Source organism: Manis pentadactyla, chromosome 10 (assembly GCF_030020395.1).
Source record: "Manis pentadactyla isolate mManPen7 chromosome 10, mManPen7.hap1, whole genome shotgun sequence".
NCBI lineage: Eukaryota > Metazoa > Chordata > Mammalia > Pholidota > Manidae > Manis > Manis pentadactyla.
This window is the reverse complement of record NC_080028.1, coordinates 49,569,327-49,587,965: the sequence shown is the minus strand read 5'-3', so window position 1 is coordinate 49,587,965 and position 18,639 is coordinate 49,569,327. Positions and strand designations below refer to the sequence as shown.

Genomic DNA, 18,639 nt, shown 5'->3' with positions numbered 1-18,639 from the left:
CTATTCTTCAGTCAAAACAAGCAGCTCTCTGCTTGCCATTCCTCAGTACCCAATTCTCTCTATAGTTCCTTCTTTCCCAGCCCTCATCCACTTGGCAAATAACACTCATCTGTTAAGACATCTACTATGAGTCAGACACAATGTTAGGCACTGATACACAGCAGTGAGCAAAACAAGGTTCTATTATTCATTGAATTTACAGTTGAAGTGCAAAGACCTACAAGAAAACAATTCAATATAATAGAAGGACAGGATGCTGTTGGAGCACTCCAGAGAGACCTGAGAAGTTTCCTAGAGAGACTAAAATTTAAGTTAAAATCTAAAGGATAATATAATAATAATAGTTAACACTTGCATAGCTCTTGCTGTGTACCAGGCCCTCTTCTAAGCATTTTCATATTAATTTACAATTCCCACTTATAAGGCAGGTCCTATGATATTTCTGTGTGTCAGTTCATATGCCAACATAGGATTGGACCTGTAAGAGATTCACTGGGACAACAGCTATAGAGGATAATGGAAAAGAGTGAGGCAAGAGGTGGTAATGCTGGTTAAATCCCTCAGAAAGGAGAGAGAGAAGGAAGGAGGATTTGAGAGGAAGGTCCTTGAACTGCAGCACAACCTTAAGAAAGTTTGAGGGGCGGAGCCAACATGGCGGCGTGAGTAGGACAGTGGGAATCTCCTCCCAAAAACATATATACTTTTGAAAATACAACAAACACAACTAGCCCTAAAAGAGAGACCAGAAGACGCAGGACAGTGGCCAGACTGCAGCTACACCAGCGAGAACCCAGCGACTGGTGAAAGGGGTAAGATACAAGCCCCGGCCCTGCGGGACCCGAGCGCCCCTCCCCCCAGCTCCCGGCGGGAGAACAATAGGCAGAGCGGGAGGGAGACGGAGCCCAGGACTGCCGAACACCCAGCCCCAGCCATCCGGGCCAGAGCGCAGACACAGTACATGCCCAGGGGGCCCTGGATACTGGGAGAACAGGGAGTAAGACCTCTGAGCGGGTGCTGAAGCTGATGCCCCTGTGACAAAGAAAAGCGGGGGCTTTTTGAAAGTCTTAAAGGGACAGGGACTTAACAGCTTGACGGAAACAACCCAGGTCACAGTACAGCAGCTGGAAATTACAGGGAAAACCGGGTGCACTAACCCCCTGGGCAACAGCTCTGAGACCCCTCACGGAGGCAAACAGTCAAGCAGCCCCCCCATCCATCACCCCACCGGGCGCTGCGAAAGCAGAGAAGCAGCCTGAGACAAATTCCGCCCACAGAAAGGAAAATTTCTCCCTCCCGGCCAGGCAAGACACAAAGACCCACTCTACACGCAATTACCCAACACAAGCCACTAGGGGTCACAGTTGCCCCAGTAAAGAAAGGCCAGTAGTAAGTGAAAATTTTGGCCCTCCCAGCTGACAGTCAATAGCACCTGTCAACATGAAAAGGCAAAAAAATATGATCCAGACAAGACTAACCCAGACAGCTTCAGCATCTGCTACATCTTCCCCTGAGAAGGAATCTGGGGAGATAGATTTAGCCAGTCTACCTGAAAAAGAATTCAAAACAAAAGTCATAACCATGCTGATGGACTTGCAGAGAAATATGCAAGAACTAAGGAAGGAGAATTCAGAAATAAAACAAGCTCTGGAAGGACTTCAAAACAGAATGGACGAGATGCAAGAGACCATTAATGGACTAGAAAACAGAGAACAGGAACGCAGAGAAGCTGATGCAGAGAGAGATAAAAGGATCTCCAGGAATGAAAGAATTTTAAGAGAGCTGAGTGATCAATATAAAAGAAATAATATAAGAATCATAGGCATTCCAGAAGAAGTAGAGAGAGAAAAGGGGATAGAAAATGTCTTTGAAGAAATAATTGCTGAAAATTTCCCCAAACTAGGGGAAGAAATGGCCTCTCAGACCACAGAGGTACACAGAACTCCCATGACAAGGGATCCAAGGAGGGCACACCAAGACACATAATAATTAAAATGGCAAAGATCAAAGACAAGGACAAAGTATTACAAGCAGCCAGAGAGAAAAAAAAGGTTACCTACAAAGGAAAACCCATCAGGCTATCATCAGACTTCTCAACAGAAACCCTACAGGCCAGAAGAGAATGGCATGATATACTTAATGCAATGAAACAGAAGGGCCTCGAACCAAGACTACTGTATCCAGCACGAATATCATTTAAATATGAAGGAGGGATTAAACAATTCCCAGACAAGCAAAAGTTGAGGGAATTTGCCTCCCACAAACCACCTCTACAGGGCATCCTACAGGGACTGCTCTAGATGGGAGCACTCCTAAAAAGAGCACACAACAAAACACCCAACATATGAAGAAGGGAGGAGGAGGAATAAGAAGGGAGAGAAATAAAGAATCATCAGATTGTGTTTATAATAGCTCAACAAGCGAGTTAAGTTAGACAGTAAGAGAGTAAAGAAGCTAACCCTAAACCTTTGGTAACCACAAACTTAAAGCCTGCAATGGCAATAAATTCATACCTTTCAATAATCACCCTAAATGTAAATGGACTGAATGCACCAATCAAAAGACACAGAGTAATAGAATGGATAAAAAAGCAAGATCCATCCATATGCTGCTTACAAGAGACTCACCTCAAACACAAAGACGCGCACAGACTTAAAGTCAAGGGATGGAAAAAGATATTTCAAGCAAACAACAGAGAGAAGAAAGCAGGTGTTGCAATTCTGGTATCAGACAAAACAGACTTCAAAATAAAGAAAGTAACAAAAGACAAAGAAGGACATTACATAATGATAAAGGGCTCAGTCCATCAAGAGGATATAACCATTATAAATATATATGCACCCAATACAGGAGCACCAACATACCTGAAACAAATATTAACAGAACTAAAGGAGGAAATAGAATGCAATGCATTCATTCTAGGAGACTTCAACACACCACTCACTCCAAAGGACAGATCCACCAGACAGAAAATAAGTAAGGACACAGAGGCACTGAACAACACACTAGAACAGATGGACCTAATAGACATCTACAGAACTCTACATCCAAAAGCAACAGGATACACATTCTTCTCAAGTGCACATGGAACATTCTCCAGAATAGACCACATACTAGGACACAAAAAGAGCCTCAGTAAATTCCAAAAGATTGAAATCCTACCAACCAACTTTTCAGACCACAAAGGCATTAAACTAGAAATAAACTGTTCAAAGAAAGCAAAAAGGCTCACAAACACATGGAGGCTAAACAACACGCTCCTAAATAATCAATGGATCAATGACCAAATCAAAATGGAGATCCAGCAATATATGGAAACAAATGACAACAACAACACTAAGCCCCAACTTCTGTGGGACGCAGCAAAAGCAGTCTTAAGAGGAAAGTATATAGCACTCCAAGCATATTTAAAAAAGGAAGAGCAATCCCAAATGAACGGTCTAATGTCACAACTATCAAAATTGGAAAAAGAAGAACAAATGAGGCCTAAGGTCAGCAGAAGGAGGGACATAATAAAGATCAGAGAAGAAATAAATAAAATTGAGAAGAATAAAACAATAGCAAAAATCAATGAAACCAAGAGCTGGTTCTTCGAGAAAATAAACAAAATAGATAAGCCTCTAGCCAGACTTATTAAGAGGAAAAGAGAGTCAACACAAATGAACAGTATCAGAAATGAGAAAGGAAAAATCACAACAGATCCCGCAGAAATACAAAGAATTATTAGAGACTACTATGAAAACCTATATGCTAACAAGCTGGGAAACCTAGGAGAAATGGACAACTTCCTAGAAAAATACAACCTTCCAAGACTGACCCAAAAAGAAACAGAAAATCTAAACAGACCAATTACCAGCAACGAAATTGAAGCGGTAATCAAAAAACTACCAAAGAACAAAACCCCCGGGCCAGATGGATTTACCTCGGAATTTTATCAGACATACAGGGAAGACATAATACCCATTCTCCTTAAAGTTTTCCAAAAAATAGAGGAGGAGGGGATACTCCCAAACTCATTCTATGAAGCTAACATCACCCTAATACCAAAACCAGGCAAAGACACCACCAAAAAAGAAAACTATAGACCAATATCCCTGATGAACGTAGACGCAAAAATACTCAACAAAATTTTAGCAAACCGAATTCAAAAATACATCAAAACCATCGTACACCATGACCAAGTGGGATTCATCCCAGGGATGCAAGGATGGCACAACATTCGAAAGTCCATCAATATCATCCACCACATCAACAAAAAGAAAGACAAAAACCACATGATCATCTCCATAGATGCTGAAAAAGCATTTGACAAAGTTCAACATCCATTCATGATAAAAACTCTCAGCAAAATGGGAATAGAGGGCAAGTACCTCAACATAATAAAGGCCATCTATGAAAAACCCACAGCCAACATTATATTGAATAGCGAGAAGCTGAAAGCATTTCCGCTGAGATCGGGAACTAGACAGGGATGCCCACTCTCTCCACTGTTATTTAACATAGTACTGGAGGTCCTAGCCACGGCAATCAGACAAAACAAAAAAATACAAGGAATCCAGACTCGCAAAGAAGAAGTCAAACTGTCACTATTTGCAGATGACATGATACTGTACATAAAAAACCCTAAAGACTCCACCCCAGAACTACTAGAACTGATATCGGAATACAGCAAAGTTGCAGGATACAAAATCAACACACAGAAATCTGTGGCTTTCCTATATACCAACAATGAACCAACAGAAAGAGAAATCAGGAAAACAACTCCATTCACAATTGCATCAAAAAAAATAAAATACCTAGGAATAAACCTAACCAAAGAAGTGAAAGACTTATATTCTGAAAACTACAAGTCACTCTTAAAAGAAATTAAAGGGGACACTAACAGATGGAAACGCATCCCATGCTCATGGCTAGGAAGAATTAATATCGTCAAAATGGCCATCCTGCCCAAAGCAATATACAGATTTGATGCAATCCCTATGAAACTACCAGCAACATTCTTCAATGAACTGGATCAAATAATTCAAAAATTCATATGGAACCACCAAAGACCCCGAATAGCCAAAGCAATCCTGAGAAAGAAGAATAAAGTAGGGGGGATCTCACTCCCCAACTTCAAGCTCTATTATAAAGCCATAGTAATCAAGACAATTTGGTACTGCCACAAGAACAGAGCCACAGACCAATGGAACAGACTAGACAATCCAGACATTAACTCAGACGTATATGGTCAATTAATATTTGATAAAGGAGCCATGGACATACAATGGCGAAATGACAGTCTCTTCAACAGATGGTGCTGGCAAAACTGGACAGCTACATGTAGGAGAATGAAACTGGACCATCGTCTAACCCCATATACAAAAGTAAACTCAAAATGGATCAAAGACCTGAATGTAAGTCATGAAACCATTAAACTCTTGGAAGAAAACATAGGCACAAACCTCTTAGACATAAACATGAGTGACCTCTTCTTGAACATATCTCCCCGGGCAAGGAAAATAACAGCAAAAATGAACAAGTGGGACTATATTAAGCTGAAAAGCTTCTGTACAGCAAAAGACACCATCAATAGAACAAAAAGAAACCCTACAGTATGGGAGAATATCTTTGAAAATGACACATCCGATAAAGGCTTGACGTCCAGAATATATAAAGAGCTCACACGCCTCAACAAACAAAAAACAAATAACCCAATTAAAAAATGGGCAAAGGAACTGAACAGACGGTTCTCCAAAAAAGAAATACAGATGGCCAACAGACACATGAAAAGATGCTCCACATCGCTAATTATCAGAGAAATGCAAATTAAAACTACAATGAGGTATCACCTCACACCAGTAAGGATGGCTGCCATCCAAAAGACAAACAACAACAAATGTTGGCGAGGCTGTGGAGAAAGGGGAACCCTCCTACACTGCTGGTGGGAATGTAAACTTGTTCAACCATTGTGGAAAGCAGTATGGAGGTACATCAAAATGCTCAAAACAGACTTACCATTTGACCCAGGAATTGCACTCCTAGGAATTTACCCTAAGAATGCAGCAATCAAGTATGAGAAAGATCAGTGCACCCCTATGTTTATCGCAGCACTATTTACAATAGCCAAGAATTGGAAGCAACCTAAATGTCCATCGATAGATGAATGGATAAAGAAGATGTGGTACATATACACAATGGAATACTACTCAGCCATAAGAAAAGGGCAAATCCAACCATTTGCAGCAACATGGATGGAGCTGGAGGGTATTTTGCTCAGTGAAACAAGCCAAGCAGAGAAAGAGAAATACCAAATGATTTCACTCATCTGTGGAATATAAGAACAAAGGAAAAACTGAAGGAACAAAACAGCAGCAGAATCACAGAACTCAAGAATGGACTAACAGGTACCAAAGGGAAAGGGACTGGGGAGGATGGGTGGGTAGGGAGGGATAAGGGGGGGAGAAGTAGGGGGGTATTAAGATTAGCATCCATAGCGGGGTGGGAGAAAGGGGAGGGCTGTACAACACAGAGAAGACAAGTAGTGATTCTACAACAGGTTGCTACGCTGATGGACAGTGACTGTAAAGGAGTATATAGGGGGGACCTGGTATAGGGGAGAGCCTAGTAAACAAAGTATTCGTCATGTAAGTGTAGATTAATGATTTAAAAAAAAAATGCAGTTCCTATGTGGTGACCTCTAATGAGTTCTACACAATGATATAAAGGACATATAAAAGTGTAGGCAAAGGGTCTGTTTGTGTTTATACAGAGGATCAAAGCCTAATTGGGCTACCCCGAAAATGAACTAAGAAACGATATGAAAGAGAACTTCCAACATCAGCACTCTCGGGAAGACTCATGCCAGAAGATGATCATCAAAAAACCCCAACAAAGATCCACGCACTGCTACAGCTGTAGATGCACTCATCCCACCAGCTCCTGGACTTGCCATGGGAATGAAGTAGATATCTAAGCTGGCCTGTGCATACAGTAAAACAACAAATTTGACTGGATCTATACTGTTGGAACTCAACCAAGAATTAGGAGAAGTGCAAATTGTAGCGCTCCAAAATCTTACAACTACAGACTATTTACTGTTAAAAGAACATATGGGATGTGAACAGTGCCCAGGAATGGGTTGTTTTAATTTGTCTGATTTTTCTCAAACTATTCAAATTCAGTTAGATAATAACCATCATATCATTGATAAGTTTTCACAAATGCCTAGGGTGCCTAACTGGTTTTCTTGGTTTCACTGGAGATGGCTGGTAATTACAGGTATGCTTTGGTTATGTAACTATACTCCTATTATGTTAATGTGTGTGTGCAATTTAAGTAGTAGCTTAAAATCTATACATGCTGAAGTTACTCTACAAGAAGATATGTCAAAGAAATAATCAATCTTCCCATGTTTTCTCCCGCCTGCTACTTCTATAGCTTTTCTTCTTCCTTCCTAATTACAACGAATTCTTAAATAGAATTCGTGCCTCATATCAAATTTACCGAGTATCATAACTCCTCCAAGTGGTAAAGATACCTCAAGACAAATGCTGGGCATAGAAGCCACAGGGCATAAATATGCAAAGAAATAAAAAGCTAACCATTTCAAACAATAAGGCTTCTCTCTCACTTACCAACTTAACATTTCCCTGTATGGCCCCGGAAGATGACTGGTTAGCCAGAGACGGGTAAGATTCCTCAAGGGAGGAACAACCTAAGACAGGCACAGTCGCAGGGGGGTCATCAGGTGAGAAATTGGGGATCAACAGAGGTGAGGCTTAGAACCTCACCCCCCCTGTTCTGAGAGAAATCTTCTGCATATGTGGATGTTTTATTGCCCTTGTCTAGCTTGGATTAACACATAGTCTACAGGCACACACCTGATCATCTACATTTGCTCTCTTACAACACTAAACTATGTTTTCTACCTTTATGTTGTATCTACCTACCACTTCAGCATCTTATTAAAAATAATAAAGAGAGAAATGTGGTATCCACATATAAATCAAGTATAAAAATCAAATGTGTATTCATATTTGAACTGACTGTTTATAGTTCATAATGCATGAGCAAAACCAAAAGTTTCTGTGATGACTGCCCTTGTACTGTTCACCATGTAACTTATTCACTATGTAAGAATTTGTTCTCAATGTAAGAACTTGTTCGTTATGCTTCAGAAGATTGGAGACTGACGAAAATTAGGCTTGGGGTGGATTAATGATTGTGCATTGAGCATTGACTCCCCTATACAGAATTTTATTGTTGTTAACAACCATTTGATCAATAAATATGAGAGATGCCCTAACAACAACAACCAAGAAAAAGTACACACTTCCAGTTGTAAAATAAATAAGCAACCGGGATGTAATGTATAGCATAAGGAATATAGTCAAAATATTGTAACAACTTGGTATGGTGATAGCTGGTACTTAGAATTATCATGTATATAAATGTTGAATCACTGTGTTGTACACCTGAAACTAATGTAATGTAATACTGTGTGTCAACTACCCTTCAATAAAAAATAATTATCTAAAAAAAAAAAAAAAAAAAAAAAAGAAAGTTTGAGCCAGGCCTTGAACAAGGACTGCCCAACAGGGCCTCACACTGGGAAGAACTGGCTGGGCTCTAGCGCTGTGGTTATGTTCAGTCATAAGCTGTGGCTGCCCAGGAGAAGCAAGCCTCAGTATAAGTACCACGGCAGACCTGCAGGTGCAGCACCTGGACGCTGTGAGTCAGCGGTGCTCCTTGAAGCAGCTTCTCTTGAAGGGAGATCTGAGCAACACACCTCATGGCTGCCACATTATTTTACAGATGAGCACTGAGGGATATGTACAGCATGGGGCAGAAGAGGAAGAGTGACTTCCTCCCCCCTCTTAACCTACCCCCGGAGCTAAGCTACCCACTCCCTCCTGGGTGCCCCCTGGAGCCTGCACTTGAGTTCACCGTAATGTCCACTGTTTCTCCCCACTTGTAGACTATAAAGCCACTGAGAGCCCAGGCTAGTTATTTATCTGCACCTGTACAGTGACTGGTGCATAACAAGGACTATTTTGTTAGATAGATAAATTAATACAAAACAAAAATATGGGAAAAACAAAGGGAGAAAAAGGGAAAATGGGCCACAGAAGTAGGAGCAAGACTGAGGAAGGAAGCCAAGAGAAGAGGGGCTTAGTGCGGGTCAGCCATGCAGCAGGGAGGTCCACTGAGTCCTAGCAGATCCCTGGTGGTCTTACTCAGCAGGCTTCCCGGGAACGAAGGGCACAGAAACCCATCTGCACTGGGCTGACGGATGGACTGGAGGGCAGGAAGTGGAGACAAGTGGGGACTCTTCTTTCCAAAGCCTGGTCTGGGAAGGAGAGGAGAGAAGGCAGTAGCTAGAGGGAAATAAAGGGTTGTGATATTGTGATTTATAGTAAGAAATAAATATTTGGTCTTAGTCTATTTCTAGCACAGAGATCCTAAAACACTTGGAATTTCTTAAGTGATGAAAGTAATGAAGGTGTCTTTTGGTGTGGTAATGAGGTCACGTTGGGAACACACCTAAGGATGGGGACTGGTTGCCAGGAGACCTCTCAGTCCCATCCATCTGACCCTGGGAGGAGAGAGGAGATGGAGATTGAGTACAATCACCAGTGGTCAATGATTTAAATTGATCATGCCTACGCAATGAAGCCTCCATAAAAACCTGATAGGATGGGACTCAGAGGGCTTCCAGGTCAGAGATTTAGGGAGAAGGCATGGCACTTCTGTACCCTTCCCCCTACGTTGCCCTCTGCATCTCTTCTGTCTGGCTGTTCTTGAGTTATATCCTTTCATAATAAACCCAATAATTTGGTAAGTAAAATGTTTCTGTGAGTTCTGTGAGCCACTCCAGCAAGTTAATCAAGCTTGAGGAGGGGGTTGCAGGAACCTCCAATCTGTAGCCAGTTGGTTGGAAGCAGAGGTGACAATCTGGTTTGCAACTGGCATCTCAAGTGAGGGGAAAAGGGTAGTTTTGGTAGGACTGAGCCTTTAACCTGTGGAATCTCACATTATATCCTGGCAGACAGTTTCTGAACTGAGTTGACCTGCAGGGCACCCAGCTCAGAGAATTGCTTGTTGGTAGGGAGGCACCCACCACCACCATCATATTGTAATTGGTCCAGAACCATTAAGTGTGTAGGGGAGTAAAACTGGAGAGGCCACTAAGGGGGAAAAAAATAACCGATAGAGATTTTTACTCCCTCCCTTCCCCCTCTTCTCCTTTTCCCCTCCCCCTCCCTTTCCCCCTCCCCGTACTCCCCTCCCACCCCAAGCTTGCTGCCTCTCTCCAATCTGAGAGCTCTGTGTTCTCTAGCCAGCTGCTTAAATCCTGCCCAGTTGACATTCTCTGGTGCACTGTAGTAACAGACAGCTTCATCCTGCCTGCTTACTGACTAAAAGGCTAATTTTCTGATGCCAGTCAAAGATGGAAATCCATTTCTTCCATTAGGGAGAAGCTGGGGCCCCACGGCCTCCCTGGATATTACCATATAACCATCCCATACTTGGCAGTGAGAGGACTATGATTGCAGAAGAGATAATACCAGGCCAGGTGGAATTCCAAAACATGGGTCAAACCTGAACATGAATCAAATACCTAAAGATGCCTGGACTGTTTTAAGTATCAAGCCTCAAATTGGTGTGTGCTTATTTCTATAACCATGCATCTGCAAAAGCTGCGAAATCACTTATGTTCCTGCCTTTGACCCAGAGGATTTATATACTTCCATGCTATTTCTTAATTTATCAGTTCTAGGCATTCTCAGCTGACTCCCTGTTCTGGTAAGGAGAATTTAACTTTCTCACACTGCACTGTTGGTCTCTTTCCTTCTCATCCACATGGTGCTGCCTGGTTAATTTTCTTTAAGGAGGTTTGAAGTGGAACCTAGAAAACACCTTGCATGAAAATGGCAGTGTGTAAGTTAAGGCTTCTACTGTTTACTTGAGGCCTAACCCTTACCTTGGTCTTCACCACTGCTCGAAGCTGCTCTCCCATACAGAGCTTGAAAGCTGAAAGTGCCTCTCAGACCACAGCCCTCTCACATCTTTGGTCCGTCCCTGCCCCATTCCCTACATCCACCTGCCCCCATCTCCCACTGTGCCCCCCATTTCCTCCATTTCTTATTCAGTCCTTTCATGGCTTCATGTACCACTCTGTTCTCCCTGGATCTCACAGCAAGCCACTTGGGGGATGTTTTACTGGTACCCCAAACCTTTACCATCCCCATTCTCTAGTTGCCAGCTGCCAAGTAAGGCTAGAGAAAGGCCAGACAGCAAACTCAGTTATTTGTACAACAAATTGATGTTACTGTGTCTTGGCTGGAATTTCACCAGTGCAATGCAAACTTTGTTTGCCTCTATTTGTCTCCTCCCTTATGTTTTCCCAGTTCCTGTTCCAAATCTTTTCCAACCTTCTCGATTTCAAAACCTCAAGTTCAGCTGGCTCTCCTTCCACAGATGAGCTTATGTCTTGCCTCCCTACCAAAATCAAGATCAGCTCAACCTCCATGCTCCTCACTTCCAAACAATGGCCCAGAGACTCTTAACTCATGCCCACAACATTCTGCCTATCATGTCAGGGGCTTCCTGGTCCACTAAGGGCTCCTCTCCTCCAATGTCTCTATGTTGTAGAGAAGTGGTTGCCTAGGGCTGGGTTTGGGGAGTTGGGGGAAAATAGGGAGTGCCTGCTAAAGGGTAAGGGAATTCTTTTTGAGGTAATGGAAATGTTCTAATATTGATTATAATATTATTAATAACTGTGAATATACTAAAAACTACTGACATATACTTTAAATGGGTAAACTGTATATGTGAGTATATCTCAATTAAGCATTTAAACAAATAAAATAAACAAGACATCATGAATATGTTAAAAGAGGATGCATACTGTGGAGTAAGGAGGGTCATGAGGACTTTGCAGCATTAAATGTGGTGGCCAGAGTGACTTTGCTGAGAGAGCATCTGAGCAAAGGAACACAGGAGATGAAAAAGTTACCATGCAGTGGGTATGAGGAGGAAGGGAAGCACTTGAATGTACAGGATGCAGATGCCCTGGGACCTAGTGATTGGGTGGGAGAGTTCTAGTTTCAAACCCCTGACATGCAAGGATGGTTTGACATACACAAATCAATAAATATGATACAGCATTTTAACAGAATTAAAGATAAAAATCATATGATCATCTCAACAGACACAGAAAAAGACTTGGACAAAATCCAACATTCCTTTATGAAAACTCTCAACAAAGTGGTTATAGAAGGAGCATACTTCAACATAACACAGGCAATGCCTGACAAGCTCACAGCTAACATCATACTCAAAGGAGAAAGACTTTTAAGTTTTTCCTCCAAGATCAGGAACATGACAAGGATGCCCACTGTCACTATTCCAATTCAACATGGCACTTGTAGTCCTAACCATAGCAATCAGGAAAAGAAATGAAAGTCATTTTAAAAGCATCTAGAAGGTCCTCAGAACCACCACATCCCCCTTGCATATGAATAGTGCCTGACCACCATTAACAGCCAACCCATGAGCCTTCTCTGTGGACTAACTACCACTTCTCATTAGCCTGTCTTCCTTATCTATAGCCAGGGTGAACTTAATAAACTTTATTTCCTTTAAACCCCTCATACTTGTACTCTGTCTCATTGAGTCTAGCGGACAAGTTGTTTCTGTTAACTGGCCTTGCTACTGATGAAGCAGAAACTTCTTGTCCCATGTCTCACTCTGTTTTCTTAGTTGCATTGGTACCAGCTCAATTAACCCTTTTATTTGAGAGATCTCTTAGTCTATATAGTTTTTGATTTGTCAGTATGTTCATGCGATGGAATGCTATGTGGGAACAAAAAGGAATGAACTGCAGCTGTGTTAGGCAGAAACACAGAAACGAGATTTAGACACATATGAGGGACAAGTAATTCTGAGAGATAAATTCCTCTCACAGTCATCACAAGAAAATTACAAAAAACAGATCCAGACAAACCCTAATAATAGCAGTGTAGATGAACTCCTGACCACGGTCAACACTGTGTTCTATGGCCGTGATCAGGAAGAGGAGGCTGGGGCTCAGGAAAAGGAAAGGAGGAAGGAGACCCAACATACTCAGCTATTAGCCACCCCTGTGGCTCAGTCCATGTCCAGAGGCTCACCAGGTCTTGACCAGAATTCTAAGAAAGATAATAAGTGTAACATCTATCGTGAGACTGGGCATTGGGCTAAGAGCTGTCCTAATAGAGATAAGCCTCCACAACCTCCCTGCTACAAATGTAAGGAAATGGGTCACTGGGCTGCCCTTTGCTCCATAGGCTGCAGGGTCCCTGGGCTATTGGAGCTGCCCATGGTCCTTGAGCTCCTTTCACAGGAAGGAAGAGGCCCTGGCCGGTCAGCCCCAATCCATGACATCGACATCACTGGACTTGAGTCTAGGGTAACCATGGACATGGCAGGTAGAACAATATTCTTTTTAATTGACACTGAGGCCTCCTACTCTGTCCTCAGTTCCTATTCTGGAACCCTATCCTCTTGAACTTGTATAGCACTCAGAGTGACAGGGACCCCTACTACTCAGCCCTTCTCTCCACCCTAGGATGTCTCCTCCATAGCCTTTATTTTTCACATCCATTTTTAGTTGTAAAAGAATGCCCTATTTCCCTCTTGGGATGAGACATACTAGAAAAATTACACACCAGGATGATTTTTAGCTTTCCCCCAGCTAGTCAAACTCCTCTCCAACTTCTGGTTGTTCCCGAACAAAACCCCATGTTCAGCTTTTCAGGACTGGGAATAGTTTGTTAATCCTGACATTTGGGATGAGGGAATCCCAGGAAGGGCTAAGCATGCCACCCCAGTAGTCAACCAGCTCAAAGATCCAACTAAGTTTCCCAGCCAAAAACAATATCCTATAAAGCCCGGGCTCGTAAAGGCCTCCAGCCTCTGATTTCCAAATACCTCAAACATGGGCTGCTAGTTCCAACTAATTCACCATATAATACTCCAGGCCTGGCCATCAGAAAGAAAGACCAGACTTATTGCCCAGTACATGATCTAAGAATTGGCAGTGAGGCAGATCCTAACCCATATACTCTATTAGGAACTATTCCACCTGACACCGTGGTTTACAACTCTAGATCTTGAAGATGCTTTCTTGTGCATCCTCTTAGAAAAACAGTCACAGTGACAATTTGCTTTTGAATGGACCACTCCAGAAAACACCTCTGGTCAGCTAACCTGGACTGTCCTCCCCCAGGGGTTTAGAGACCATCCTCATCTATTTGGACAAGCCTTGTCCCAAGACTTGGCCCACCTGCACCTGAACAATGGGGGCACACTTGTACAATATGTAGATGATCTTAATCTGTTCCTCCACAAAACAAGACTCCAGCAATCATACCATTCAAACCCTTAATTTCTTAGCTGAGCAGGGATATACAGTTTCAAGGGCCAAAGCTTAGTTAGTAAAACAAAAGGTCACTTACCTGGGAATAATCCTTACTCCTGGAAAAAGAGGCCTTTCGCTAGACTGAGTTTAGGCCATTATTTCCCCATCCTTCCCCAATCTACTACCCACAAACAACTCAGGGCTTTCCTAGGCCTAACAGGATATAGCCAAAGCAGATCTGTCTCTTGTATAAATATTTTCCCTCAGGAAATATGTTCCTAGCCTACTCAACATGAATGCTTACTAGTCCCCACTTATGAAAATTCTTCCGAGTGGGTTCTAATAGATACCAAAAGGAATTTCATACAATGGGAAAACAAAACTTCTGGAGCAATCCGCTACACGCCTCAGGGCCCTTTGCAACCCTTAACTGGAGCTGTATTAGCAGGGACCCTATCTGCCTGGGAAAATGAAAACAACAAACTCACCTGCTTGTTTTCCATTGAAACTAATTTCTGTCTCAAAAACCAAGGAGTCTTTTGCTTATGCAGATTAAATACCTACTTGTGCCTCCCAGCTAATTGGACTGGGACTTGTACCCTAGTCCACCTGGCCCCAGACATTGACATAGTCTCCAATAAACAATCACTGACCATTCCTCTGTCTTACCACTAAGAGCTAAATGACCTACAGTCACCCCTCTCTTAATAGGCTTAGGAATCACCATAGGACTAAAGAAGCACTGGCATAGCTGGACTATCTCACTGTCCTATTATCAAAGCCTGTCCAAAGATTTTTCTGACAGCCTAGAACAAATTGCCCAAAGTATTATAACTGTTCAAAATCAAACAGACTCCTTAGCAGCAGTCACTCTTCAAAATGAAAGAGGATTGGACCTCCTGACTGCTGAAAAGGGAGGCATATGCCTCTTTCTAGATGAGGAATGTTGCTTTTATGCTAACCAGTCTGGCCTAGTTAGAGACACTGTCCAAAAGTTTTCTGAACATGCTTCCAGAATCCGACAACAACTATAAGAATCCTGGGGCAACTGGTCCCAGATTTGGAGCTGGACATCCTCGTTGCTTCCCGTGGTAGGACCCGTACTGATGCTTCTCCTAGCCCTACTGTTTGGACCATGCTTACTAAATCTCTTAATTAAATTTGTTTCTTCCAGACTAAGGTCCATCGAGGTCCAAGTCCCGTTGTCATGAGGGTTCAAACCCTTGCCAACTGATGAATCAGCTGTCTTCCTGGAATCCCTAGATGGGCACCCTTACTGTCCTACTCTCCACCATCCCAAGAGTCAGCAAGTAGAGGGACCCAAATGACCACACTATCCCTCACTAGCAGGAAGCAGCCAGAGTGGTCATTGCCCCTCATCCCAATGATTTGGGTCCCAACTGCTTGACGGGGGAATGTTAGGCAGAAAGACAGAAGTGACTGGGATGGAAAGGAGAAAGGGCCCCCCAAAGATGACTCAGGGAGCTGATCAAATAGAACCAGAAAGCCAGAAATGACTCAGAGTTAATCAGATGAAGCCATAGGGTCCAAGAGTAATTCAGGAAATGTTCAGGGTCCCCCCAGATAAGAAACATCAGAAGCACAGGCACAGCACAGCTCAGCCCTGTCCCCATTTCACCAGCCAGAACAAGCCTCAAGAGCTGACAGCTGTCAATCAAGGACCTCTCTGCCCAGCCAAAACCACATAAAAGAAACCTCAGAATGAGCATCCATGCCTGCCTGTCTTATCTTAGGCAGGCCCACTCTGTTACTCTATGCAGTGTATTAAAATTTGCTTTGCTTTCTTGACTTTGGTTTCTTGTCTCACTATATCTGACTTCCCTGCAACACCGAGCCGAGTTCCTTCCTTCCTAACAGTTGTATACAATTAGAGGAATGAATCTCACAAACATAATATTGTGAAACAAATGAACACACACTATATGATTACATTTATACAAGGTTTTACAAAACTAATCTCTGTTGCTACAGGTCGGATTAGTGTTTACCTTTGGGAATGGGAAGGGGTCAATGCCTGAAGGAGATTCTAGGGGTTGTCGTAGTGCTGGTGATGTTGTTTCTGGACCTGTGTGGCTTTAACAGATGTGTTAATTTTGTGAAAATTCATTGAACTGTCCACTTATGATCTGTGTTTTTGACTCAAATTAGTAAAATAAAAACACTCATCTGATAAAAAAAAAAGAAAGAGAAGAAAATGGAACGAAACAGTCTGAGGAAAATTGCATTTGGAATAAAATTTTTACCGAGACAGGGATCGTGGGTGTAGTCAGAGTAGGGTGAGGGCCTCTGGATAAAGCAAAGCAAAATAATTATAGACAGAACAATGTAACAATGTGCAAAGAAGTCCCTATTGAAACTGTTAAGCATTATGCAAAGTCAAGGTCACACTAATTCTCTAGGGTAAAGATACCAGACTAGGAATATAGACATCTTCAGTGAGATCAGTTAAAGCTCAAAAGGCCAGGAGCAACTTGGCCTGAAATGTTTGAGTGTTCCACAAATAAAAAAGGGTATCTCAGCATAACCCATGACTTCACTGTATCTCAACTATAAACAGCCCTAGCAAACACACACCACAACCCAGCCCACCTTGGGGGCAGGGCAGGTGGTACAAGTCTGCAACCTTAGCCCTTAGCCACATTCCTGAAAATCCTCAACTGACTATAAATCCCCTAGACAACACACCATTGCAGGCTCTCTTGTCCCCTCCTGGCATGAGCCAGGAGTTCTGTTCTCTCACTGTATCTCTCAATAAAAGCCTCTCTCTGGCTCTCCTATCTTGGGTGTTTACTAAGTTCATTCTTTGACTTCACAAACAAGAACCCCGGCATCATTACTAAGAACACTGCACTTGTACACTGGGCAAGATACCACATGGTAAGCCCTGTCCTGCATTTAGTACCTGGGGGACAATTTGTCTTTTCTGAGTAAAGAGTATACTATTTATTATTAAAAAATTATCTAGTTCTTCACATTATCTTAGAAGTTGGGGGCCAAATTTAATACACTCTTGGTATTCCTATTAGCCCTTTTAGGTAGCATTTTTTCTTCTCTTTTCTCTTTTATTACTTGATTTGTCTTTCTTTTTTTTAAACTTCTTTTTGCATTTTAATAACCCTGCTGTATAGGTGCTTTTATTTAGGCTACCTCAAACTCTTTCTGAAGATGCTACATTTGTCCAAGAATAAAGCTTAACAGATTCTCCAATCTCAGCCTCATTTCAAAAGCTGACTCAATTCCTCTGCCACATGGGAGAAAATTAGCAATACTCCAGCATGTGATGACTTGTAATGGCATTTTTAAAAATTACCATACTTCATTTCATATCAATACATAAAATTCCACAAAGAGAAAGAAAAAATGTTACCTGAGGATTTCTTGTGGATTTCAACACTTCTTGTTTAACTGCCTTTGGAATTTTACTTTCTCTGTTCTCCACAGGATCAGAAATGCAGCAAGTAGGAAGGAATAAAGGGACTATTAAACCCTTGTGCACTGGCCACGTGGGTTAAAAAAAAAGAAAAACTATTTCATCACTCCCAGTGCAAAGTGCTTTCTGGCAGTGGGAAGTGGGGGTGGCATTAGGGCAGGATCCAGTTTAGACTACAGAGCTTCAGGACCACAATTCTCTTGGCTTAATTTAAAAAAGCCCATTTTACTTACTGAGAGTTTCAAAATCTGACCCCACAGCTACCAGCATTAACCATGAAAGAGCTGATTTCCCCCCACATTCAAGAATCCCAACCTAGCGAGCATGCCCAGGAGGTCTTTTTGGTAAGGAAAAGACCTCTCCACCCTTGAGGATATGCAAATGTACTTGTCTCTGCAAAAGGACTTGCAAGAGACCCTCCCAATTTTTAAACAATACTTTTCAAAATACCAAAGAAGTGAAGATAAAAAAAGCAGAGAAAACAATGGTGACAAAATGTCTTTCAGGAATCAAAGTTGAATAATCTTTTAAAGAAAATAAAAAACGTAATCAAGACCTTTCTCCAAAGAGACCTTATCCTCTTTCCAACCCAAAACACATGCACTCACATTTGCTCAGGGCAAGTCCAGTTCTGGAAACTTGAAAGGACTCCAGGAATACCCAGTGGGCAGCATCCCTCCTCCAACACTGCCCTTATCTGCATCCTGCACTGCTTTCTCAACACCTGCCCTTGTGGCAATAGAGTCCAGGCTGCTCTACTGCCTTGTCCAAGCTGGCAGTTCTCACCAGTGACATCCTGCAAGTC

General features: G+C 42.3%; 1 protein-coding gene across 1 annotated transcript in view; it reads right to left on the bottom strand.

Annotated features, from left to right (window-relative positions):
- HSD17B6 (hydroxysteroid 17-beta dehydrogenase 6) overlaps positions 1–17,922 on the bottom strand; it is a 37,252-nt gene extending 19,330 nt beyond the window's left edge. The window contains exon 1 of the mRNA XM_036894944.2: positions 17,772–17,922. The gene's annotated coding sequence lies outside the window, so the exon portion shown is untranslated. The remainder of the gene's footprint in view (positions 1–17,771) is intronic.
- Positions 17,923–18,639: the final 717 nt, after the last annotated feature.